This window comes from Rhagoletis pomonella, unplaced genomic scaffold (genome assembly GCF_013731165.1).
Source record: "Rhagoletis pomonella isolate Grant_MI unplaced genomic scaffold, Rhpom_1.0 Rhpom_scaffold_00010, whole genome shotgun sequence".
In the NCBI taxonomy this organism is placed as follows: domain Eukaryota; kingdom Metazoa; phylum Arthropoda; class Insecta; order Diptera; family Tephritidae; genus Rhagoletis; species Rhagoletis pomonella.
The window spans coordinates 18,572,494-18,598,963 of NW_023458564.1; the positions used below are offsets into that span (position 1 = coordinate 18,572,494).

The window sequence follows — 26,470 nt, forward strand, 5'->3', positions numbered from 1 at the left end:
TTTTTTTCTAACCTCTAAAAACCTCTCAGATTTTACGTGACAGAGAAAATACGTAAATTTTTGGCATGTGAGTAACTTTGCAAGCAATCATAATATGCTTAGTCAGAATGCTCCACTGTGCTCGAAATTGTTTCAGCATATAACGAGGATATTCTTTCAGTTTCATTGCTCGCAAAACAGCTCGATACTCGACCAGCCAACAAAGCAGCTTGGCTACCAAAGCTGATGCCACCGGAAGAAGCTGGGTGCGTGCGCGCGGAGGAAGTGCAAAGCTCAGAAAATCGATATGCCTCAGACGTAAACCGCCCCAAAATTGCCACTGACAGCAATGGTCATAAGTGTCTATGTGCCTGGTGGTGGCTGTTGGCTGCTGTCTGCTTGAGCATTAAGCGTTTGTGTGAGTAGGCGAGCGGCCATGTGCTGCGATGCACATGTGAGATAGAGACAAACAGTAACTGACACTTTCACACTGTTGTATACGAGCATTTCTGTCATCGTCACATTCTATTTTGCACGGCGTTCGTGCTCAGGCGCTTCCTTGCGTTGCTTTGCCCGTCGACCTTTCCTTTAGCCACCGTTTCTTTTTTATATCGCAGCAACTCTTTTGTTGTTTCGCATTGTCATTTGGTTCTCGCGCACTTTGCCACTTCATTTTCGGGGAGTTTCTTTGTGTTTTACCTTGGACGTCGGTAGTCTCCGGGTCACTTGGGTTGCGTCGTCGCCAACGACAATGTTGCTATGTTGCTTGCCCGCTCAACTACTCAATGTGCTCAGCTAAATTGTCCTTCGCTGGAGCTGATTCAAGTTTTGAAATTTGGTTGCAGCACTCTCTTCTGCCAGACGATTTCTTAGGAGAGCGGCTAACGCTGCCCGCTCTGGGGCGCATAACTGCGGTTTTCGCGCATTTTTCTTTGTTTTCCGTTTTATTTGCTCCTTTGAAATTGGAGGGTTGCTACCGAGTTGGCTTTGATGGTCGTGAAATTTCGTGAGACGAACTTCGTGCACTTAGCGGAAGCATTGTCCTGCAGCTATTTTCCGCACTTTTACATTTTGTTTGCAATTAAGAATAACTCTATTGCTGTGCATGTGCTTTTCTTTTTTAATACCATACTACATACATATACATACATATATTGTGAATATTTTGTTTTCAACTTTTGCTCAATTTTATTCATCTTTTTGTAATATTCATGTTTGCATCCATGTTAAAGCTATTTTATTTTTGCATACCTCTTTACATAATATTGTAATTATATGTATGTATCTGTGTTGTTTATGTCGTTTTGAATTTGATTTATGTGTGAGTGGAAGTATTTTTATTTCTATTTGTTTTTGCCACTTTTATCAATATTCAGCGGATTTCCTGGCCTTACACCCAAATCTACTGAAGGGGTGTGTATACTACGTTGCTGACGTCGTTGTGTATTTTTTATTTTCTTCCTGATTTTCTTGTAGGTTTTGTTTTTGTACATTAACAAGCAATACATATCGTATGTGTGTGTGTGTGTCGTGCAATTTGTATTTTACTTGCTGGTCGCATAAGGTGGGCGCACAGGGCGTATGAGCTACTTTCTGCTGCAGCTACTTCCTTCTACTTCATGCTTACAGCGCTCTCTTTTTCTCAGTCCTTTTTCATACATACGTATGTATGTGGTTTTTGCGAAGGCTGCTATTTTCCGCATTTTCCTTCATTTCTCGTTTTCATCGCTTACATGTACTCGGTATGATGGCTGCTGCTCCCACCTTCAACTTTAATTTCCCTCCCACCGCTGAGGCAGACCGCGTGGTTGAGTCGTAATTGAAATTTGTGGCTGCATCAATATTTGCTATTTTCTTTTTATTGCTTCTGTCAGGTAATTAAAAATTTTCCAAAGTCGCATGAAAAATTTATAGAGCTGCAGTTTTATAATTTAATTGCTTTACTTAAAATGTAATTTTAGCGAAACGGAGAGAAATAAATAAAATTGACTACAGCTAAGATTTTTCTCTTCAATTTGGCTATTAATTTTGTGTAAAGAAAAACGCTATTGCGTTTAATAACTTTTTAATTTATCGTTATTAATATAAAACTGCCCTATCCAGCATTGAATAGCTCGATTAAATTTTAAATTCTTTTAGCGTCCACTATGGATGGTGATCCGTTGAGTGTCGTGCCCAACATAGCTCTTAAGCTTGCATTCCACCAGTGCGCTTCCTCATTTCTACAAGTTTTTAATGGATGTTTCACGAATGGAACTTTCCCTCAAATCTGGAAGAGGCAAAAGCTTCTTTTAATACCTAAGCCGGGTAAACCTCTGGATGATCCCTCAAGTGTTCGGCCTATTTGTCTGCTAGACACAGCAGGTAAAATCTTGGAGCATATAATAGCTAAGCGTCTCGACAGGGAAGTTCAGGAGAAAGGGGAATATCGGCAAACCAATTCGGGTTTAGAAAAGGGAAACCCACTGTGAATGTGGTAGCAGAAGTCACTAAGTTAGCACGGGATGCAATCAGCGGTACACGGTGGCTGAAAGGAGCAAAATAGTACTGCGTGTTTGTTACCTTAGATGTAAAGAACGCGTTCAACTCTGCCAACTGGGTTTAAATACTCGATAGACTGGAGAGTATTGGAATTTCTTATTATCTTCGAAAACTAATACGAAGTTATTTCCATTCGCGAGTGCTGTGGTACGAAATGGAGGAGGGCCTTCAACGGGCCGAGATAACAAGTGGCGTTCCACAAGAATCCGTACTAGGCCCTTTTCTGTGGAACATTATGCAGTATGATACCCGTAGATATAGTGGCGAGAGAATCGACGGTCCTTGCATCCAGGCCGCGTACTCTAACTCAATTAGACCAACGTCAAGCCCGGGAAAGCAGCATTACGGAGTGGAAAGACAAGGGGAATAGTACGACTAAAGGTCGTTGGACCTATCGCTGCATATCAAATCTGATATCCTGGCTTAATAGAACGCATGACGAAGTAGATTTTTATCTGAGTCACTTCTTGAGTGGTCATGGCTGTTTTAAGGCGTACCTGTTTTAATTCAAACATGAGCACGACCCGTACTGCGACTTCTGTCGAAGTGGCGTGGAAGAAGATGTCCATTTCTATTATCCCGAGATCCGGGATTACTAATTTAAGATCTCGAAAACTCGGGATTCACAAAATGGTTCGGGATTTCATGCCTTATCTCAGGCAAAAAAATGTTAAGGCATTTATCGCAGTTTCTGTACCAACCGTCCGTAGAATAATTCTCCCATAAAAAGCCATTCTTCTAGATTAATAAATCCGCACAGTTTGACGAAGACTGGTAACAGCTTCTGTAAAATTGTAGTGAGACGAAACCATCACGTGTAAGTAAATTCATCTTATAATGTGTTGGTTTGAGAAAAGCTCTTATATGAGTTTCATCCTCATAAAAGTCTTATCAGCTAGAGATTTCAAAGGATTTTCATATTGGTTGTTGGTGTTTCCTACAGGGGGTGGTGTATTGCGGAACGTTTTCTGTCTTCCCTTGCCGTGACGCGAATATCTTTATAAATAGGTATCGATAATATATCGCCAGCACTAAGAAAACAAGTTACATATCCTTTTGGAAAGGATACCATGGTATCCGAAAAAAAAAATGTTTCAGTTTATGACTGGTTACGTTGCACTTAAAATTCGTGGTAGATTTCATTTCGACTAAACAAATTTTTGCTAACTTGGAACGTATTCTGTTAAAATAATTTTTTTTCTATCTTCGAGCAGAATCGCTACGCTAAATCAAAAGTCAATAGTGTATACCAATAATCACAAATATGTACAATATTTGAAAGAAAATATCGGACCGGTTTATTTTTCTGTGGAAGCACCGCATGCTACTTCATTTAAATACCCAATTTTTTTTTAACTTTTTTCAACAAGATTTCTATAAAAGTTTTTTTAAATATTACTCCTGCCTTTTTATTGTTTTAATGCACCAAGGTAATAATTATTCTTTGATAAGTTTTAATTAGAAGTGACAAAGTTTCATATTGGCAAACGAATCGTGAAAAAACACCAAGCAAAAGAAAGAAATCAGTCAATGAGACAAAAGCAGAAAGCATATACAAGGTGTTTGGTTGCCGACTTCAAAGATTTTAAGGCTACATTCTGTAGTTCATTTCATTTCGAAAGCCACCTAAAAGTTGGAGTCCAACTCGAATGCCCTCGGAATGACAGCGATTTTTATTTTTATCTTGCCTCGCTACGAAGGTGTGCCTTAAAAGGATTATATCTTCTAATTTACATGTAAATCTTATGCTTACGAAAATACATACTTCCGATAGCCAATAAAACTGTCTAGTAAATAACGTTTAAAATTCCTTTTTTTTTAGCAGACACTTAAAACTAGCGAGCAAAGTATAAGAATTGAATTTTCTTAAAATTCCGTTACTGACATGAATTTTATAACACGGTTACTAACATTGGTCTGCATCGAAGTGCAGAGAATGTTAATTTCTTTACATTAAATACATGTGTTTAAATTGTACATTTAATTCTTATTAGTTGTTGTTGTAATCAATAAAAATGAAATAAGCATAACAAAATTTAGTTAAACAATACATACTAAAATAACACGTTAACAAAAATTCGAGTGCAGTAATTAATTTTTAAATAAAACAATAAATAAAATTTTCAACACAGGACCGCACCCAAAACATATACTAACATCGGTCTCACAGACCGAATCACTGAAAAAGGAATAAAACATAACATAGCAGCGATCAATCTACACCAGCATCAAAAAGATCGCTGATCAACCGAAAGGTATACAAAGAAAAGAAGTTCAAAAGACTCAAAACTGCTGTACAGCAAGCTTTAAGAATGTGTTAAAAAAATTGTTCTCAAGAAATATATTAGTAGGTCGGATAAATTTTAAAAGCTACTAGAGAAAATGGACTTAGGGGTTATTGTTGTTTGAAACTGTTCACAGAATATGTAAAAATTATTTTATGGCCACCATTTTCACCCAAACAAGCTGTACCACGCATTCCCATTTGTCGTGCGGCTCTTGAATGAAGCTTCGGTCTTGCCTGAGCTCTTCTACCATAGCCATAACTTTGGGTGCTTTCCCAAACGTCAAAATACAAAGTATCAGGCTCTTTTATTTCCAAACCTCAGTAGATTTGATTGTCAAATGTGCGCAACCACGGTTAGATGCTATTTTTATATTAGGTTGCGCAAGTATGAATTTTTCTTCTAGAGAAGTTTAGAAATAAAAGAGGCTGATGCTTTGTATTTTGACGTATTGGAACGAAATTTGCTTTTTAAAGGGTTTCTTGAATTAAGGCTCAAGGGGTCGTCCCTTCAGGCGGGACCTAAAATCCCATGAAATTTTACTGTACACGCCTTATACCATGTTCTGACCGACAACGAAAACACTTTGAAAACGAGTTTTGGGATTGTGGAATGAAGGCTGTTCACACCGGCTGTACGCGTTTTCGTTGACATTTCTTACATCCTTTGTTTACAATTTTGCTACAAAAAAAAACAAAATCTTTCATTTTCTTCTCATTAATAACTTTTTTTATTGTTGTTTTAATTTGGCCAGCCAATTAATAATAAATCCGAACTGGTATATTAAAAATGATAAAATATGTCTTTCACTTCGATAAATAATCGGAAAAAACTAGTGCAGACACCTATTGGAATCAGTGGAATGTGAGTTTACAAATAGTATTCAGCGAAAACTGGTTTTCGTTTGACAGATTTTACATGGACGAAAACATAAGTTTTAGGTCGAAACCCAGTTTTAGCAACGAAGCCATGTTGTCGATGTCGGTCAGAACATGGTATTAACCTTAAAATTAGCTCAGACATTTATTTTAACCATTTTTATACTTTTTTGAAAGTAACTTGGTCTGGACATGAAAACTTAAGTAGGCCATAAAATATAAATGCGAGCTAACTTTTGCAAATCCATCGATATTTTTATAACTGGATATGTATGTATACTTTCAGAAAATATTAGCAAAGTCCGGGCTGGTTTGAATTGCTATACAATTGTCGCACAGTGAAAATTTATTAACAATGCAATTTGATTTCTCGCTGATAAAAACCTCTAACCTTAGGCAAATTTGAAAAGCAAGTTCAAGTTCAAACAACAATAGTTCAAAAATAGTAAACATAAACTTTAAAACTTGATGTTGTTCCTTAGATGATATAACCGACTGTCGAAAAATAATCGCAGAATAACAATTTAGATTTTTCAAGAAACAGCGTCACAGGAAAAACGTTTTCTTTTTTTTACGTTATCTACTAGATAATTTTATTGCCCCTTGAATAGATCTATTTTCCTTATATGATATAATGTTTCAAGACACACCTTCGAATAGAGGCAACATAAAAGTGGCTGCCATTCCTAGGGCGTTCAAGTTGGAGCCCAACTTTTAATTATATTTCGTGAGGAAATGAGCCACAGACCGTAACCTTAAAGCCTTTGAAATCGGTAACAAAACACCCTGTATATAAAGTGATAGGCGATGTTGTACATACAATATACATATCGCGCTAATGTCTCGGGGAAGGCAAATACATTACAAAGTCGAAGTAAAGAAATGAAAGAAAAGAACCGACGGCCAAGAGAAGAACTGGTCCAAGATGATGCTGCTCGTTATCAGTCAGTAGAGCAATAAGAAAAAGGAGTAACGACTGCAGCGGGAAAAAACTTCATTAATCGATGTCGCAGCAAGTTCATTGCAGCAGCCATGGCCGGAATAGTGTGAAAAATAAAGAACAAAAAATACGTCATCAGCAAAATAATAATTTTAAAGACATGTTGCTGCTGCATCAGCGCTGAGCAGTCGCAAAGCAAATGAGCCTCAGCAATAGACAGCGAAAAAAGTCAGAACAAAGTAAAAAACTTAAACAAATGCGCACATAAAGCTGCTGTTTTTGTTGGAAAAGCTGTTAGCATTTTTTCTACTTCTTTTTCTATTGCTTATAATTATTAAATAAATAATTTATATTTGTGTGCACTAAAAAACGCCGCAGATTGCTCATTGCAATTTAGTAATTGCAATCAATCATCTCTGTTGCCTGCCTGATTGCAAGTAAGTGCACGGCCAGCGAAATATCCGAGATAAAGAGTATTTGAGTTGGAAAGGGATGAAGAAGGAAGCCAGGCATTGAGGCACAGTGGCGAGCGTACAGTTGCCAGTCTGTAATGCTTGACTGAATAGCTGGCGGAGGGAATTGATTGAATGATTGATGATTAATGCATTTTGCTTGCAAATTCGACGAACCAAACAACCAACCAATCAGCAATGGAGCCAACCAACCTACCAGCCAGGCAACACCAAACAACCAAACAACCGAGCGACGGGGGCCAACTAAATTACATTGTAAGCACTAAACCAGGTTCAAGCGATAAGAATGCGGCGGGTTGCACGGGCGGCGACATTGGCGACCAAAGCAAGGATGATGGTGCAAGTGCTCGCCAAGGCAAAGATGAAAATGTCCAGTCAGCAAACGCGCAGAAATGGCGCTTAAGATATGCAGCAGCATTGTTCCTGAACTACAACTAGTGCTCGTATTATTTCTATGCCAACCAAGACGCCGCTGCCTGTTGATATTAGTTTTGCTCTTGTTTTTGTTTTGTGTTTTGTTCTAGGGTTCCTGCTCTTGCCTCTGGCTAGCATTTGCCTGCTTAAATATGCATTTTCAATTAAGCGCAATTTCGATGCAGCGCACATTCGCCACATTCGCCACCTTCGCAGCAGCAGCAGCAGCATCAACGCGATTTCTCGCTGTTGCCATCAAGTGGTTACGGACGGAGAAGCAAGAAGGAAAGAGCGGGTCTTGGGTGGTGAGTAATGCTGCCTTCAGAATTTCGTGTTTACCAAAGTTGCAAACAAGCGAAGAAGCAGCTTTTTGATTGTTTTAGATTCGTTTTTCTTTTTTGCTACCATTATTGCCTGCAACGCATTCCTATTAAAGCAGCTATATTCTAGTAAAATGTAAGAAGTATTTATAAGTTGGAATATGTTTGCGCTTGAGCTTTAATATCTTGTGCACGTAAGGCTCGAAGGTCGAGGCCGAATATGGTTTTACGCAATAAACGCAAACATCGATGTAGCAAAAAAACGATACAACTGTTGTGCTCTATTTCCAAGCGAAGAAGCTACAGAAAAAGGGAGGGGACGGTGCGCATTGGTTTCGATGGCAATCGCGGGCGTCTGACTTGGAGCAAGCGGCTCGCTATATAAACGTGTATTCGCAGGCATGAACCACCCGCGTCCCAGAAATGGGTTGTCCGCTAGGTTTGGGACCCGCCCGTAAAAACCCCTTCCAATGAAGAAAAACAATAAAGCCTCGGATGAGATCCCCCTTTTGATGTCGACTACGATTTGAGGGCATGCACCTGGAATGTCCGGACCCTTAATGTGGAAGGTGCCTTGCGACGTCTACTACAGCTACCATGTAAAGGAGCGCAGATTCCGTGTTGGATTTGTAGTGGGAGAGTGTATGCGTCGCCGAGTATTGTCGTTCACCCTGTACTGTCGTTCACTCTGTATTTAGGTCTTATGAGTTCCTTTCAGTGATTGCGATTTTTGAACCTCAATTAAAAATATTTCTCATCATCTCGAACTTTGTAAGCACCCTTTGATGCATAGCATAATGTTTCCATATCACGTGAAAATGATGTCCAAGTCCATATAAAATTTCTTGCCGTGAAACATGTGTGAACAACCTCCCGACGAAGTACTCTGTTCACGAGGTGAAACAGTTCAAAACAAAGTCACCAGCAAGGCTACCTTACCTCGAGTTTGTCATAGCTTTTTTTTCAACTAAATAACGATACTCCTGGACAACATGTCAACATTTTTGTTGGATATTTTAGTCCGCCATTTAAAACAAAAAAAGTAATTCTGAAAAGATGAAAGTACACATGTAAAAAAAATCTATGCAAAGTTTGGTGAAAAACCCCGTTTTTGATATATTTTGGATTAAGTTAGCTTGGCTAAACGATAACATTTCACATTGCGTAAGGGCTCATCTCTAGCTTAGTTAAGAGTATAATGGCGTTATTTTCAGATCGTAAGCATAAAGAAATTTTTGGCGAGTTTTAACAAACAGCTAGTCTTTTAGTCCGAAAAATCCTTCAAAGTGGAAAAGAATGCAAGTCGAAGTATCCAAATAGCGTTAGTACCCAACTATTAGTTGATAATCTAGAATTTCTTGCAATCCTGGGAAGTCAAAGCATTCCATAAAGATTGTGCCTCTATTATCTTCGCTAAATCCAGTTCTGGTCTTAGATAGTTGATAAAACCAACTTGTCTGTCCGCTATTTCCCCTCCCTCATATCCACCTGAGGTCAGACACCCAGAAGATCATGGCTTGTATGCTGACGTACCGTCTCTGGAGTGTCCAATGCAAAGTGAGTTCTTTATCAGAGCCGCTTCTGCCCTGGTTGCTGCCTAATTATCAATGAATACGTTCAATGGAGAGTTAGGAAGTGTTAGTTCAGTTACCGATTCCTCTGCTTAAAACATAGATTCCGGCCTTAAACATAATTCAGTAGTGCAGAAGGTTGTACAAAATTTTAGTTTAAGGACAGAATAGGGCATCGTCAACTGGGTCAGCTATTTTGTATCCATCAGTGAAGAAGTTGTGGATGTCGCGATTGAATCGGAGTCCTTTATTCTATCCGTCTTGCCAAATATTATGCGTAGCATCTTTTTAAATTTGACTGAGGATCGGCATAATCCAAACTGCTGGTCAGCAGTCGATAATGTCTGTAGCCAAACGGACTCTGTTACCATGTTTATATGATGCTTCGATTCGTTCTAAGTCAAACCAAGTTATTTGGACACACACATGTAAACACATTCTTTAATCGAATCGAAACTTTTAGCCGTGCCACCATAAATCACATTTTGAATGCGAGTTTGGAGTGGTTTAGTCATGTCAAGAGTGCATATAAATACGGAATTTGTCCACACGGTTGTTTTATGTAACTCTATATGTTCTAAAACATTTAAATAATTATTGAAATTACATTTATGCTAAGCTTTGTGATAAAATTAATAGCTGTTTGAGTCTTAAATTATTATTTTCAATGTTTATCATTTTCAAGAATTCACACATATATTAACAGGGTTGCATCGGGATGAACTTTATTTGAAAGTGTGTTCGAACTACTCATTTCTTTTGTTGCATATAAAAACTTGCATTTCAAGCGAGTTACATTGACACGAGTTAATTCGATACAGCGTTTGATGTCATATAAACAAGATATGTATGTGTTAGATGTTTTGCCACGGTTAGTTTTTGAGCCGACTTTCCCGCCGAGTCAGTCGAAATAGGTACTCATAATAGGCTGATCTTAGTTTTTATCAATTATATTTTATTATTTGGGTAATAATATAACCTTCCTATCCTTTTACTTGGGTATGGAATGCATACGTACATATCTTAATTATGAAAACTATAAGATCAAAAAGATATAAGGTGCCCAGAGGCGGTAATATGAAATTAAATCAAAATACCTAGACTGAACCGCTTTTCAGACTGCCCGACGGGAGTTTAGGTATGCACATATATACTCAGACCAAAGTCAAGGATTAACTTACCTGAAATGATAACAAGAAGAAAGTAGTTTTGATCATTTTAAATGTACAGCTATTTTTGTATCTTTCTTTAAATGTGGTTATAAATGCTTAAAATAAGGTTTTGCTTTGATTTTGCATATCGAAAGCTCTTTTTGATTTTGGTTTCAGACTTTGTTTTTCTCATATAATTTATGCCTTTAATTGCTTTTAACATTTTACTCATACTTATGTATGCCTTAATTGCCTTTCGTATTTGGCTTTAGGGTGGAAAAAACTTATTTTTTTTCGTTCCAGCAGTAGTAACGAACATTCATAAATACATACATACATGCAAGCATACATGCCGTATAAATTTTTGTCTTTTTAATAACATCAGAATCGAAACATGTGCAAATAGCATAGCAACGTATAAGTAAGAATAATAATAACAGCATAAAAAGCATAAATAGTAACGAACCGAACAAGCAAGCATAAACATTCTGACTGATTGATTGACTGAAGGGTTGGCAACACTGCAGCAAATAATACTGGAGCAAAAAGCACACGCATTTGGTAAACAAAGCAAGCATTGAAACAGGAAAGACTGCAGTGGAAATAAATAAACTGGAGAATGAAGGAAATGAAAGAGTTAAAAATAATAATAAACATCATAGAGAAAAAACACAGCGACGCAAAAATGTATGTATACATACAGCATTTTCGAAAAAAGAATCGCGCATTGTTTTTATTTCCTTTGTGTGGCAAATACCACAAGTGGGGATAACGCAAAGCAAATGTTTTGCCACGGATGCTGCTCTGGAGCTGTGCGCAGCGATGCTGCCACTCTAGGTTTTGTATGTATCTGCTAATGTTTTTTTTTGTAGCTGTGCAACTTTGCACATACAGCAAAAACAACAAAACAAAAAATCGAGAAAAGCAAGAAAAAATCGAAAAATCTGCCATAAAACGTGACCGGCCATTTTTCAATGTCAGACGAAAATGTTTGTGCTCGCCCTCGTCGTCTGCTATATTCTACTCCTATTCTACCACTACTTTTTGCTCACTGGGCTCCTGGCAACATTACGCCCGATATTGTTTGGCTGCTACTGCGTTTTGTATATTTTTAGAGTTTTGCTTTTAACGATTTCTCTTCTTTGAGTATCGTTAAATGTTTTGTTGTCTCTACTCCAGTCATGAAAAAAATTAAGGAAAATGAGTTGAAAAGGGAATTTCTCGATATTCAGTTAGGCTTCTAGTTTTTTATTTGCAACAAATACATTTTCTTTTTATTTTAAGTAAATTTATAGATATATATGAATATGTACATTAGGGTGGTCCAAAATAAGTAAAGTCGAAATTTTAATGCTTGTTCTCTATAAAAAACCGGTAGTATATTTTGTTAGGTCCCCCAAAAACCCAAAGAAATGCAATGGGGAGACCCATAAAAAATCGTTAAAATTAGAAAACGGTACAATAAACCATTGGATATCATTAATGGGTTTCTTTTGAAGAGAAATAAAGCTTTCCGATAAAAAAATATTGATTTTAAAGAATTCTATACCATTTCTACGAAAGATTGTTTTTCCACATACATACATATAAAATATATGGAAAACTTTGAGCGCTTTGAGCGACCTTTAAATATTTTTTGATCTTGAAATAAAAAAGAAGGGTATAATTTTTTCGATACAGAATAATCCTAGGAGGTGAGAGTATTAAAATTCGGACTTTACTTTTTTCACATGCATTTTTGCACCATGAGGCATTATGTTTTAAATCGGACGGATTTCGTAAACAAATGATTTCAAGTCTACTATTCGCTTCAAATGTTGTTTTACGGGTTCTATACATGAAGTAAGCTAACACGTATTTGAGGAATTTTTTTCTTCGGATATATGATCTGTCAAAGTTTGCATTTTTTCATGATTCTGACTAATCATGTACTCCTTCAAAGCGTTATATCTCGGAGCCCGCGCATAAAAAATTTTAAGCCAATCGAATATGTGACACCAAATTTGGTGTCCAATGTGAAAAAGACACCATAAATGTCACTCGAGTGATAAGAGGTGCGTACTATCATTCGGTAGGGCCGCGGGTCGATCCCTGATCCGAGCAGCATCCAAACAAGTTCTTGTCTAATAGCGGTCGCCCCTCGGCAGGAAATGGCAAACCTCCGAGTGTAAATCAGCCTTGAAAAAACTGCTCATTAAAACCTTTTGACGTTTTAGGTCCCTCCCCTTTGTCTGACAAGATCAAGGCTCACACCCCGAATCGGAGGAGCCAAATATACATTTTTATATTTTTTTTTGTTATATTAGTATTAATATTCCCTTTTTAGTTTTTCTAGTTAAGTTGCAGTGCATATTTCCATGCACTTTAAACCTAATTAATTCCTTTTTGGCACAGTAGGCACGAGAGTAGTCCCTTATGAGCGCCAATTAATTTTGAACCTCCTACAAAAAGTTCGATGTTTTGAACTCGTATATTTAATTTTTTCAGCTCGTGATTACGTTTGCAAAGAGGTAAAAAAAGAAGCAATAACAAAACCTTAATTGCAAGCGAGCGCATTCGTCGCAAGGTCTGTATGTAACATAAAAATTTATGTGTCCGCTGTTTTACATTTTTATGTTGGTAATCTTCTTGATAAGTTTCCAACCTTTAAGCACATACATATCTACACTCATATGTAGGTACATAAACATGTGCATCAAAGATATATATTTTTCATAACTAAAGTTCTTTACAAACACGCAGCCACTCATAAAAAACTTACGCTACATAAAATTTAATATATTTATTTGTGAATTTCTAGCGCTGCACAGTGCCGTGTAATTGGGAAAGAATCGAAGAATTAGTTGTCTGCAATGGGCACATGTTTGGTATTTTTGTAAAGGTATTTTATTCATTAAAAAGAATTAAACCGAAAATTCCCTATAAAATAAATTATATGAAGCCAGGAAGCCACTAGAATCGACAAATTTTATGCTAAGAATTTTAATAAGAGCATCTTTCAAATAAAATGTTGGTTTCACGATTTTTTTATATATATATATAGTGGAGATCTCCAAGAATAAAATTTTTGGAATAAAATTTAACACAGAGTGTCCCTACGCTATTGCAGAAAAACAATTTTTTTTTTTATAAAAATAAAAAATGGTAATTTTTAATAAAAAATATCTATATGTAAAAATATGTTATTTTTTATTATTATATCTAATAGTACAGGTTTTTAGCTTTCGTAAAAGGAAATAAAAACCTGACCATATTTTGCACTTTTTGAAGTAATGCGTTTTCTGCTAAAGCATAAAATAATTTTTATGTTTTTATTTTTTGTCAGTGCTACCAGATGTGCACGATTCGTTCTATTTTCAAAAGCAAGGTGTCATATTAAACGGCTTGACCTGTATACAATAGAGGTTTATTTTTTTTTAAGAGCTACCAACTCTTTAAAAATTAAATTAAATTTTAAAACGATTTAATTGAATTATTAAGAGATGGTATCAATTTATTTCTTAACTACATGTAGGAGGGTTGCCACCTTTTTACAAAATCAAGTTCCATGTGAATTAAAGGGATAAGGCAGTTGAAATAGATAGATAATCAGTATATGGGAGTCAGACGAAAGAGGTTGAAGAAGGTTTTAACTTGTAACTATTATGCGGAGGGCTGCCACCTGTTTGTAAAGTCAAATTAACGTAAATTAAAATAATAGTTGCGTTAAGCCAAAGGTTTACGACATCGTATTTGTTATTTTATTGCAAATGCATACATTTTCAATCAGTGATTTGTTCTGATTACATTACTATACTTTTAAATTACTGGACTCTTAAATTAATTGTAAATGTTCAGGAACGTGCTTACTCTTCCCTTATTTCTTGCTAAATATGCAAAATTGTTTCTTTTGTCTGATACCCATATTGATTGCATATTTCAGTTACCTAATTCAATTGAATTTGATTTTTTAAACATGTGGCAATCCTGCTACTTGTCATTTAGAATTAAGGCATTTTCGAAACCATTTCGACTGATACCCATATTGTAATATCTACTTCATTTAACTTATTAAATAATTTTAATATAATTTTTAACGGGTGGCAACCCTTAAAAAAAAAACTTTATTATATAAATGCTACAAGAACCCAGATTTTCAATTTCAAACTGCATTTACAGTGAAAGTATGAAAGTTATCTAAAAATAATTTTCATTTGTGAATTTTCAGTCAAAACTGTTCATAATCGTATTTTTACCGGCATTTTATATGTAAGGGAAGTACTGTGCGCTGGCTACAAGGAGCTACCGAGTCGTCAGTGAGGTTCTTTTGTGTTCCATTTAACGTACGTTAAAAAATAAACTAAATAAAGTAAAATATAAATACTTTATACATACATACATACGTACATGCACACACATATATGTATGTAGATAGATATAGTTGTATGTTTTACGATTATATATTTTTGTTTTTCCTTTGGTATTCGTTTCGTATGCGCTTAATGGCGCATAAAAATTTATGAAAAATCAATTTCTAGTCCGATGTCTAATAATCAGTATACGAAAGCAATAACGCCGCATACTTTGCGGCGCATAGCGATGAAATGGCGGCGCAAGGTCTACGTTGATGCGGAAAAAACTATATTTACTTTGCACATTAAATTGGCTGAAAGAAACTGCTTTAAGCCATACAAATACATATTCACCCTTTACATCCCAACTGGAATTGGTCTCCGTATGGACCGTGTTTAAGGAAACAGCAATTTATGCTACAAAATCGATAAAATCAATGAATATTAAAGCTAAAATCATAATAAATTTCTAATTCTCACTAATGTAAAACGAAATTAAGGGCTCCAACGACACCAAATGGGGTTGAACCCGCCTGCCCTTTGTATGAGCACCTGGCACGATTTCCCAAATGAGAGATGCAAAAGGCGAATTTTTTTGGTGTCAGCCCAAACCGGCAAATGAATTTAGTACCAAATAAAATGAAAGAATAAGAGCATGCATCGGAGAGCATACAACTAATCTTCTCGGCAGATTACCTCTAGGAACTACGAGACGGCAAAAGTTCTTGCGAAACTATTTATTTGGATAAATACCTCTACGATCAAAAGTATAAGTATTCATTATTTGAATATGCTTTTGTTTGAGTGCACACTTTTAACAGCATTACTGCAGCTTTATATATACAAATTTATTCGGTTTTTGTGTTCGATGAGTCTGTATACTAGGGTGGTCCAAAAACAGTAAAGTCGGAATTTTAATGCTCTCACCCCCCAGGATTGTTCTATATCGAATAAGTGTACCCCTATTTTTTTCATCCCTTTTATTAGCTCGGGATGTAACTATGTGATATTGATGGGCCCAAAAGGTGCAGTGATTTCTATTCCCAAGTTACATACCTGATGACAGTAAGAATGGAAATTATAATAGCGAGGTTTAGTTTTTTACACTATAATTGTATTTATTTTGAAATCAAATAATATCTAGAGGTCGCTCAAAGCGCTCAAAGTTTTCCATGTATTTTTATATGTGAAAAAAAAATTTTTTCGTAGAGATTGTATAGAATTCTTGAAATTTAATATTTTTCGACCGGAAAACTCTTGCTCTCTTCAGGAGACTTTCAATAATAATACCCAATTGTCCACTCAACCATTTTTTAATACTAACGATTTTTTTTTGGTCGCCCCATTGCATTTTTCTGGGTTTTTGTGGGCAGACCTATAAATTATAGATGCAATGAAAAAATGGTTAAATAAACTATTGGGTATTATTACTGGGAATCTCCTGCAGATAAGCAGATTTTTCTGGTAGAAATATATTGATTTTTATTTATTCTATACCATTTCTACGAAAAGTTGTTTTTTCCCCATATAAAATACATGGAAATCTTTAGGCGCTTTGAGCGACCTCTAAATATTTTTTGATTTCAAAATAAAAAAGGGAAGTGCGCTTGGGCCACACTGGAGAAGTGAAACTTACGTTCCATCATTTTGTCTCATAACCAATATGCATACATACATATGTACATACATCTACTTTTTCTTAGTTTTATATTTTTTATCTTTTTCTATCAAGATCTCTACCTCTACCCCTGTTCGTTTACATTTATGTTATTCTGTTTTCCTTTATCCTCGTTTTTATCTTTATCGATCTTATCGATAACAAACACGATAAAAATATCGATAACAAAATCGACGACGATTCGATAAAAATTTCTATACCAAAATGGATATTATTGGTAGCAAAATCGATTAGAAAAACTATAAAAATATCGATAGCAAAATCGGTAAATAATCGATAGCAAAATAAATAAATAGTCGATGACAAAATCAATAAGAGTACCGATAACAAAATCGATAAAAATATAAAGTGTTTAATTTTACCTTTGATCTTAATTTTTACTTTTATCCTTACGCATCTTCGTTTTTTTTATTTTTTTATTTTTAGCTTTGCCTTTATCCTTTTCTTTATCTATGTACGTAGTCTCCTCTACTTTCAGTCTTGTTTTGGTCTTTTTCTAAGTGTTATTCTTTACCCTTTTATTAGCAATTTTTTGTTAAATTAATCCCATGAGCATACACTAAAGAAGCACTTGTTTCAGCCCCAACCATTTCCGTTGCACCATCTACGTTGCATCATTTCCGTGTGCAGTTTCCTTTGAATTTGACAATTTACTCCCAACCAACCAACCGCCGCTAAAGAAGTTTCACTTCAATAAATAGGGATATATTTTTTCCGGTATGGAACAATACTATAGGGGGTGAGGGCATACAAATTCCGACTTTACTATTTCACATGCTTTTTTTGGACCACCCTAATGTATGCTCTGAGTGGCGCTCACTCACGCGTTAAGTTATTGCGAAATGTGATATCGAAGGCATTTAAGCGCAATCATTGTATTAATTCGAGTGGACGGCAGTTAATTGAATTGAAACTGCTGCTACAGCAATCGAATTATGCGACAAGCAACATTACGACTATGACACCCGTAATGGTGGCAGCGCAAATGTGAGTAGATATGTGCCTTTTTGTGCATACCTTTCCTTTCCCTTCAATGCTGCAGCGTACCCACCACGGCTACTAATTGCATTTGTGACAGTATTTACATATGTACATACTTACATGTGTGTATGCCTCTACATGTATTAAAGGGCTTAAGGAATTACATTGCATACTGTCAGGCGCTCAAACTGATAATCTGACAGTGGATATGCAAAACTTATGGGTTCGCATTTTCTAGGTAGTGGTAGGTAGTAGTGGGAGTGGTGAAGTCTAGTGGCAAAAACGAAGGTAATTTTGCTGAAGAACCACAATAGCGCACTAAACATTGCTGCTGTTTTAATGAAATGCAAAATATTTCTTTATTTAAAAAGTATCATTAACTGCTCGTATGATATAATTTTGTAATTGCTTGGAATTTTTCTCATAAAATCATCACAAATGTATGTAGTTTTCTTTTTCACGCACGTAACTAACAGTAAATAATAATAGTACGTGTAGTGCAAAGTATACACATACTTATTTGCGCGGCTATTGTTTCATAACTTTCAATAAAATCACTATAGATTCGTAGATGCATACAAGCCTATGCTGAGTAGTGAATGAATGAGTGAAATAAAAAAAGGAAAAAAAACATTGCCAATTGACACGTTTCAGTGTAAATAGCAGCAAAAAAAGCGCACAAAATGTTTACGCATAAACTCGTTGAACTATAACACACACATACACATGCATAGAACCACAATCAATGAATGGCAATGCAACCGAAATTTGAAGGTCAATAAAGTCATTGCAAATAAACACATACAAAGTGTTCGGCATCCACATGTATATACATATGTATGTACATATGTACAAATGTACAGATGCACGCCTGCATTCGTAAAACTGCATCCGCAAAAATTACATTTACTAGGCTGATAGTTGTAGCTCAAATATGCCAATCGTGCGGTCAAATTCACTTTCACTTCTGCACACCGTTATGCAGGTAGTTAGGCCGAATGATTGCAAAAAAAACCTAGAAATGAAAATCATACTAAAGGGTAGATAGAACAAGTTTGGCTATAAAAAGCGAAGCTGTGCATAAAAATCAAAAGTGTAAAAATGCAATAAAATATCTGGCTGGAAAAAATATAAAATGGCGGCTAGCAGTATTTTTTATGTATACTCGTAAATACATACAACATATGTATGTATGTAGGCATTTTTATATTATATGCACATATATATGAAAGCATTTGTACATACATATATGCATAACTATATATATACATATGTACATGCATATACAATACATCGAAACCTGTTGGAGTATGCAAATGAAATTGAAAAATGTCGCTGCAAGTCGCGAGCATGCAAAATTCATTATTTTTCCACTTAATTAAAAAATATTGCAGCCAAATACATACCAAATACCAACGAAACCTAATCAAATGTATAAGCTTACACATACATGGGAATTCGTTTAACCCAGCAAACATTAACTGGCTAGTAGCAACATTTTTACATTTTGATTTAATGTGCTTTAACAATCATACATATTCGAATGACAAATAATACAATTCTGTTGAAATATCAAACAAATGTTTATTTTTTTACTATGTTAACGCATGTTTACTATAAATATTTGCCACTGATTTTTATAATATTTAGCAGACATTTCGTGGAATATGGATGCAATTGAGCTTGTTATCTAAACCGAAAACAAATGATGAAAATTGAATAAGTAAATCTGCACCTCTGATTGAGAGCTCGAAGGTATCCCGAAATTCTCATTACGGTTTATCAAATGTGTACATTAGGGTGGTCCAAAAACAGTAAAGTCGGAATTGTAATGCGCTCACCCCTAGGATTGTTCTATATCGAAAAAAGTATACCGGTCTTTTTTTATTTTGAAATCAAAAAATATTTAGAGGTCACCTAATGCGCCGAAAGTTTTTCATGTATTTTTATATGGGCAAAATAAATTTTTTTCGTAGAAATGGTATAGAATTCTTGGAAGTCAATATTTTTCGATCGGAAAACCTGGCTCTCTTCAGGAGACCTTCAATAATAATACCCAATTGTTTATTTAACCATTTTTTATTGGTCTCCCCATTGCATTTTTCGGGATTTTGGCGGACCTACAAATTATAGTTACAATGAAAGAATTGTTAAATAAACAAATGGGTATTATTATTGGGAATCTCCTGTAGATAAACACTTATTTTCTGGTAGAAAATATTGATTTTTAACTATTCTATACAATTTCTACGAAAAGTTGTGTTCTAAATATTTTTCGATTTCAAAATAAAAGAATAAATCTATATTTTTTCAGTATAGAACAATCCTAGGGGGTGAGAGCATAAAAATTCCGATTTTCCTTTTTCACGTGCATTTTTGGACCACCCTAGTATACACACATATATATTTTACTTCTGAAGAATCTTCTTTAGCAAGTCTGATTTTCTCGCACAAATTACTAGAACTTGTTCTACATAAATTGCGGTATAGCTTTCGTATTATAAAGTCGTGATATCTAGGGGAGAACAGTTCTTTCCGAAAGTGGATCAAAATTCAAAAAAATAGCAATATCGTTGGCGATGATTTGTACAGAAAATTCATATCGAATAGGTGACTTCCGCGATAGAAAATGCTGGAAGGGTAATTGTTACTCGGCTAAACTTACAATTTGTTTTAAAGTTTATTGCCACGCAGTGAAATTATTAAAAAATAATAAGCAGGAGCTTTTTTACTGCTGTTTGGGCAGGTTATCATCTCAATAATAAGATGTTTGGGTGAGTTTTCAGTCTTTGGTTGTACGATACAACATATCCTTTGATTTCATCGGCAGCAGTTGCGACTTTGAGATCGGGATGCACAGTGGTCGCCTTTGTAGGAGAGCTGAACAAAATTAAATTTCTCAGAAACGGATGAACCTATCGAAACCAAATTTTGCACATTAGTGTCTCACTAGAAGACTCACCTTTCAGCTATTAAGAGTTAAAGATCCAAGCTATCTATTTGACTAGGATGACTAAAAATATATATGTCAGGCTAAAGCCGAAGTGATACAATATAATATCGTAAGCACTGTGGATATGTTATATTTCCCTGGTGGCGCTGTATCTTTTAGGCACAAGCCTCATTCATTTAGTGATATTTAGCGATAGAAATTCAACGTAGCGACTCCTACTGACTGACGATTTGTAATCAGTGGTTCCATAAACTAGTAGATACGAAGTGGGGTACAAATCCCTCAACGCGAATCTGTTAAAATAGTCATGCCTATTATGGTATCCGACGGATGCCATCCGCAAGGATCTAATCAGATTCGCACCGTCGGAATAAGCGAGTGCGAAGGATTAGATTCGTGCGACTGGTCGGACCGGGATAGGTCTGTTTCCGAGGGATGCCATTCTCATGAATCTAATCCTTCTCATTCGCTTGTTATGACAGTGCGAATCGGATTAGATCCGTGCGGATGGCATCCGTCGGATACCGTAATAGGCATGAATATTGTCGCGCTAGACTCTCTATTCAGACCACTGTGTGTCGGTTCATAAGCCAGTGAAGATTTCGGAGTTTTAGTCCGAGTGCCTTTCGTTTAGTACATATGTGAGTTTTCCATGTTAACCTTCTGTCCAGGTACATGCAAAGGTATGTATTTGGTTTCATTGCTCTGGGGTATGTCACACGTTGAGTAATGTGAGAGCGAATGTTACCTGCACGGATTTTGAATCATGGGATTTTATTCGTCACTCGTTTAGTCAGCGAGCGATTTTGTCTAAGCGTTCTTGGAGTTTAAGTCAAGACAAATTTGGTAGAGTATCGACTTCTAAAGTAACAGTATCCTCTGCGAAAGTGCCATAGGTAACTTCCTCTGTAGAAGGAAGATCATGAATAGATATTGGGCCATACCAGTGACGCGGTCAAAAGCTTGTAAAATATGGAGAAACGCGAAAGCGAAGCGAATTTTTTCAACAAGTCTGCGAACATGTTTGATTGTACTATAATTTGAAGTAGCTTTTTAAGGAAAAACACTTCCACGACCTTGGACACAATGGGTAGTAAATTAATTGGTCTATCTGATTCAACTTAATCTGCTCATTTTCCGGGTTTGAGTTGCATTTTTATTTGTGAAACTTTCCACCGTGTTGGTAGAAAGCCTGTTGTGCGAACTGTATTAAATACACGAGTCAGAAAAGTGATGGTCTCCTGAGGTAATTTCTGAAGTAAACTTCTTGTAATTAGGTCATTCCAGGGGCTTTCTTGGGTTTAATTTTCGAATTTCTGATTTAACTTCCACCTTAGCATTTAGCAGCACATTCAATGATGTTTTTGAGCTTGTACGGTTATCAAGAGGAGCAGTTGAGCACCAAGCAGCTTCTTGGACACAACTGTTGAAGTGATCAATAGCCGCACAGATATCTTGATGAGATTTCCGGCCTAATTTATTGTCAAGAGTTGAAGGAACGATGAAAAAGGGAAGGAATAAAACTGTTATTTGGTTCTGCTATAACAGGTGAGTGGACTGAAGGTAAGTCGAAGCAAGAACTGCAATTAATTCCCGTAGATGGTAGGCCATTGACTATACAAAAATCAGTTAAGTCGGGAGTTTTATTTAATTCTGTGGGCCAATATGTGGGTGCTCCAGAGCAATAAGGATATAAATTGTGTTTTCTAATAGCGGCGTGGGGCAGTCGTCTTTTACAATTAATTAGGAAGGATGAGGGAAACAATATGAGTTAACGAAAAAAAAACATGTATGGGTGTCTTCCTAAATACGCGGATGCATTGATATGGCTGTTTTGTATTTATACCCTAACGATAATACGCTGTTATCTTTATGAATTTGGAAAACACAGTCATGCGTAAAATACTGAAGTTGTTTATACATTGACCATGATTACTCATCAAACTTAAACTTGACAAATTTTTTCGACAATCAACCCACAGAACCAATTTCAATTAAATTTATTTGCTATAAAGTTTTTAAATTAATAGATTTTCCTCCCGGGTTATACTTCTATTAAACTACAAAATTTTATGTCAGTATAAAATCAAGTAACTTTTTTATTAGTGTGTATAAAGGCCCATATTTTGTATTTATCCACTTTCAAAGTTATTATGTAATTTTAAGTCGGAGGTCATCTATTCATTCAACTGACTGACCAGAATACTTGCAATACCTTTACGCCATTTCGTTAGCTCAAAAATATGAACACATTGGCTTAGTTCCCAAATGTCAAAAAATTAAAAAAAAAAAATTCGTCCGCATTGTATTTCTTTTAATGTTTTTACAGAGCGAATGTGCTAATATTTTGAATGTCAAATAATGAACTGTGAATAGGGTATCGCCACACAAGTTCAAGTTAACTCAATCATTACCACAGCCACAATAATACATTACAACCACAGCCTCACCATTCTGGTCAGCAACTATTTTAATTATGACAATATTTTATGTTCGGACATTTCAGAATTTCGCTTGATGGTCTAAATGTGTGTACATAGAATGATGATTGTTTACTGGATTTGAAAGTTCGGCATCAGGTTACAGGTTTGATCATCATTGTATAGTACGAGTACATGGTATTCGCCAATTCATGAATGAGTTAATGACACACAATTGCTCAACATTCCCTAAGTCGCCAGAAGTTGTTGCCATAAATAAAGCATCTTTAGAAATCGATACGATGGCGATATTATCGGTAATAAATTTCTTGCCGAGTATAATCGTTTTCCAAACACTTAAGGTAGTCTTTGGTGGGTTATATTCGCATTTTGCTATATTAAGTACAGTACACAGGTTTACGTATCGATGCCAAATAATTTCTTTTGATTTTCATTTACTTCTGAAAGGATTTATGCAAATAAAATTGGAGGCTGTTTAGATTATCAAAGAAGAATTGCGGTTATATTTTTAAGTTTCAACCACATTTTAAAGGGTCTATCCTGGGATATGTATGTATGTAAATTAGGCTGCATCACTCTCCATGCAAAGACAATATCTGTACTGGTTTGCTATTTTTGTTATATAACTCATTATATTTAAGACCTCCACCAAAGTATATTAGAAAAATATTCAGATTTAAGTGAGATGGTCGGAAATGAAAATACATATCTCCAAAAATCGAGTTTTTATAAATAAAATTAGTTTTTTAAAAATATTTTCCCAAAAAATTACCTCCGATGATAGAAGCGCTTAAACATAAAAGGTCTGTCTAGAAATGATTAAAAATTGTACCAACGCCATCAAAATAATGAGAATTTTGGAGGTACAAATGTTTTCAAAACGGCCCAGCTCACGTAAAGCGTAATAATTTTTCCGAAATATTTCGAGTGGAGTCTTAAAATGTAATATTTTTTATGATTCCGGTACAAAAACCTCAACTTTTTTGGCGACGCGCACTAATGTAAATACATAGATACATATGCATATATATGTATGCTAAGGCGGGCCAATATTTTTAAAGCGATATCGTGGTATTTTATTTAAAGATACATATAAATAGTGCGTCAAACTGAGGCTATGCCGAGCTTTAGGCGCAAATCAAATAAATGTGAAAAGAAATATGAAATTATTACAAATAGTTACTGACTGATTTGCTTATTTTCAATTTATTTGTCAAATGCACGTATACGCATAAGCTATTGAAATCCGCTCTACTAAAAAAATAATGAGAGTTCTTACACTCTGGAGTGGAGTATTTTTTCTTTAAATTCCTATAAATGGAAAACATTTGGCATCCCTCTAAAATTCCTGCTTGCCTTTGTAAAGCCCTTCGCCACTGCAGTGAATACTGCGCAGTCTGCGAATTCCAACTTTTTTATATTTTTTCATAGTATTGTTGCTAGCTAGAATGTGTTTTTCTGTTTTTTACTGCATTTTATTCCATTTTTGTTTACTTTCGTTTACTATCGTTGCCGGCCATTGTGACGGTGGTCAGCTTTGCTGCACATCCCCATCGTAGCTTTGGTCAGAACACCGCCCCATCAACAGATGAAAACAAGTAATTTTTAGCAAAAAAAGACCGACTTAAAAAAAAATATATATATATGTATTTCATGATCCAATGATCGGATCTAAACCAGATTAGTATGGGACTGACTACCTCTGAGACACTACATTTCCGATGCAAAAATAATTATCGAAATCGGTTGGCGTGGTCCAAAAAATACAAAACAAAAAATATTCCGACGAACTGATAACCTCCCCTTTTGTGGAAGTCGGTTAAAAAGAAGAGCAATTCCATTTTGGCTTGCTATTCGCGTTTTTGCGATGCACAATCCGCGTACTCCGGCACATTTGCAGGCACATATGTCTGCACCAGTGATGCCAACCAAGGGAGAATTCCCCGATTTTGTTGGAATTTGAATGTCTCGGGAGAATCGGGGAATGGCTTTAAATTTTGGGGGAATTCAATATACAGACGAGCATTCATATTGAGAATAAAATTACAAATTGTAATAATAATCTCCCATACGGTGTTACGGATTTAAAACGTAACGTAATTGCCTCATGCAACCGTGCAATATTAAAGAAAGTGGCACCGTGCATAGCCGCACTTTTCACTGGAGGTTTTTATTTGACACTATCATTTCTCACTTCGTTTGCGTCGAGCCAAACTGGCAAAGGTTTAAGCAGTCTAATAAGAAAAAGTATTTATCATTATATAGATGATTTTTCCAAAAATAAATGGAATTAAAAACTGCAATCAGAATAGGCTTGAGATAGATACTTTGGCAATTTTACTACACCTACGTAAAAATAAGAAATCTCTTGATTTTAGTACGACTTGTAGACAATTACAAAAATGTTATCAAGAAATATACGATCCCAAGGAATAATCCATCTATGCTCAATATATACATATATATATATACAGTGAATCCAATAAAAACTGGAACGCAATATTTTAGCAAGTTTTGGCTATTTTTCTTTATAATTATATAATTATAATTTGTTCAATGTTTATTATTTAGTTTTATGAAAGTTTGGCTAATTACTTGACGCGGTATACAAATTATGAAAATTCTGCAAAGTTTGTCTAAAGTTTCTAAATGCGTAATAAGCAACTTTAGACAAAATTTTGGTATGCAGTTTTGTAGCCCATTAAATTTTAGTAGATATAATAAAGTACAAATTACCGTTGATTTATGGGAATTTTTTTTGACGTGCTCCGCATTTTTTTCCCATACAAAGTATGCTCAACAATTTTGCTTTAAGAAATATACTCAGAAGTATTATATGTATGCAAGAATGATAGAATACAAGATTGCGCCGATCAGAGTGGATTTTTGAGAATAACTTTTGTGTGACGTCACACTGGTGCAATTGCGAGAGAGAAATGCCAAAACGTGAGCAAGAACGGAAGAAGAAGAAAAAATGTTGCAAGGAAAACGTAAACAAGTTGCACAAGTGTGACGTCATGCAAACCACGATTCTGTCAAATTCGTTAAGAGAGGAATAGCGGTCCGAGATCGGCGCAACCTTTGTATTCTCTCAATCGTGATATGTATGTATATGTATTATTTAAAAACGCTCTCCTTTTTATGTCATTATAATCAATGATGTTTGTTGTTTTTTCGATAAAAATGAGATTCAAGTGTCTCAAAAAGTAGAAGTTGTTTTGGGGGAATACCATTGAAAATGGGAATTTTTTCAGGAATTTCGAGGAAATAGCCTTAATAGAGTTGGCATCCCTGGTCTTCACAAAATTATTTTAAAAAAATCACTTTACAAACTTATGTAGGTATGTGTGTATGCATGTACATATATATGTTTGTAAATAAGTGTGTTATTTTTTTTTAGGTATGTATATTGCCCTTGTCCTCAGCGCGTTTTGGATCGCCAGCGCCGACTAGTTGCATTCGGTCTATTTTATGAGCGTGTATATTCTTTTTGTAAATTATTTTATGTCTTTTGTATTGGTTAGCTTTTTAGTG

General features: G+C 35.5%; 1 protein-coding gene across 1 annotated transcript in view; it reads right to left on the bottom strand.

The window, feature by feature from the left end:
- Positions 1–26,470, bottom strand: part of LOC118746523 (DNA N6-methyl adenine demethylase-like) — a 456,538-nt gene that overhangs the window by 248,687 nt on the left and 181,381 nt on the right. The gene's annotated exons all lie outside the window — the stretch shown is intronic.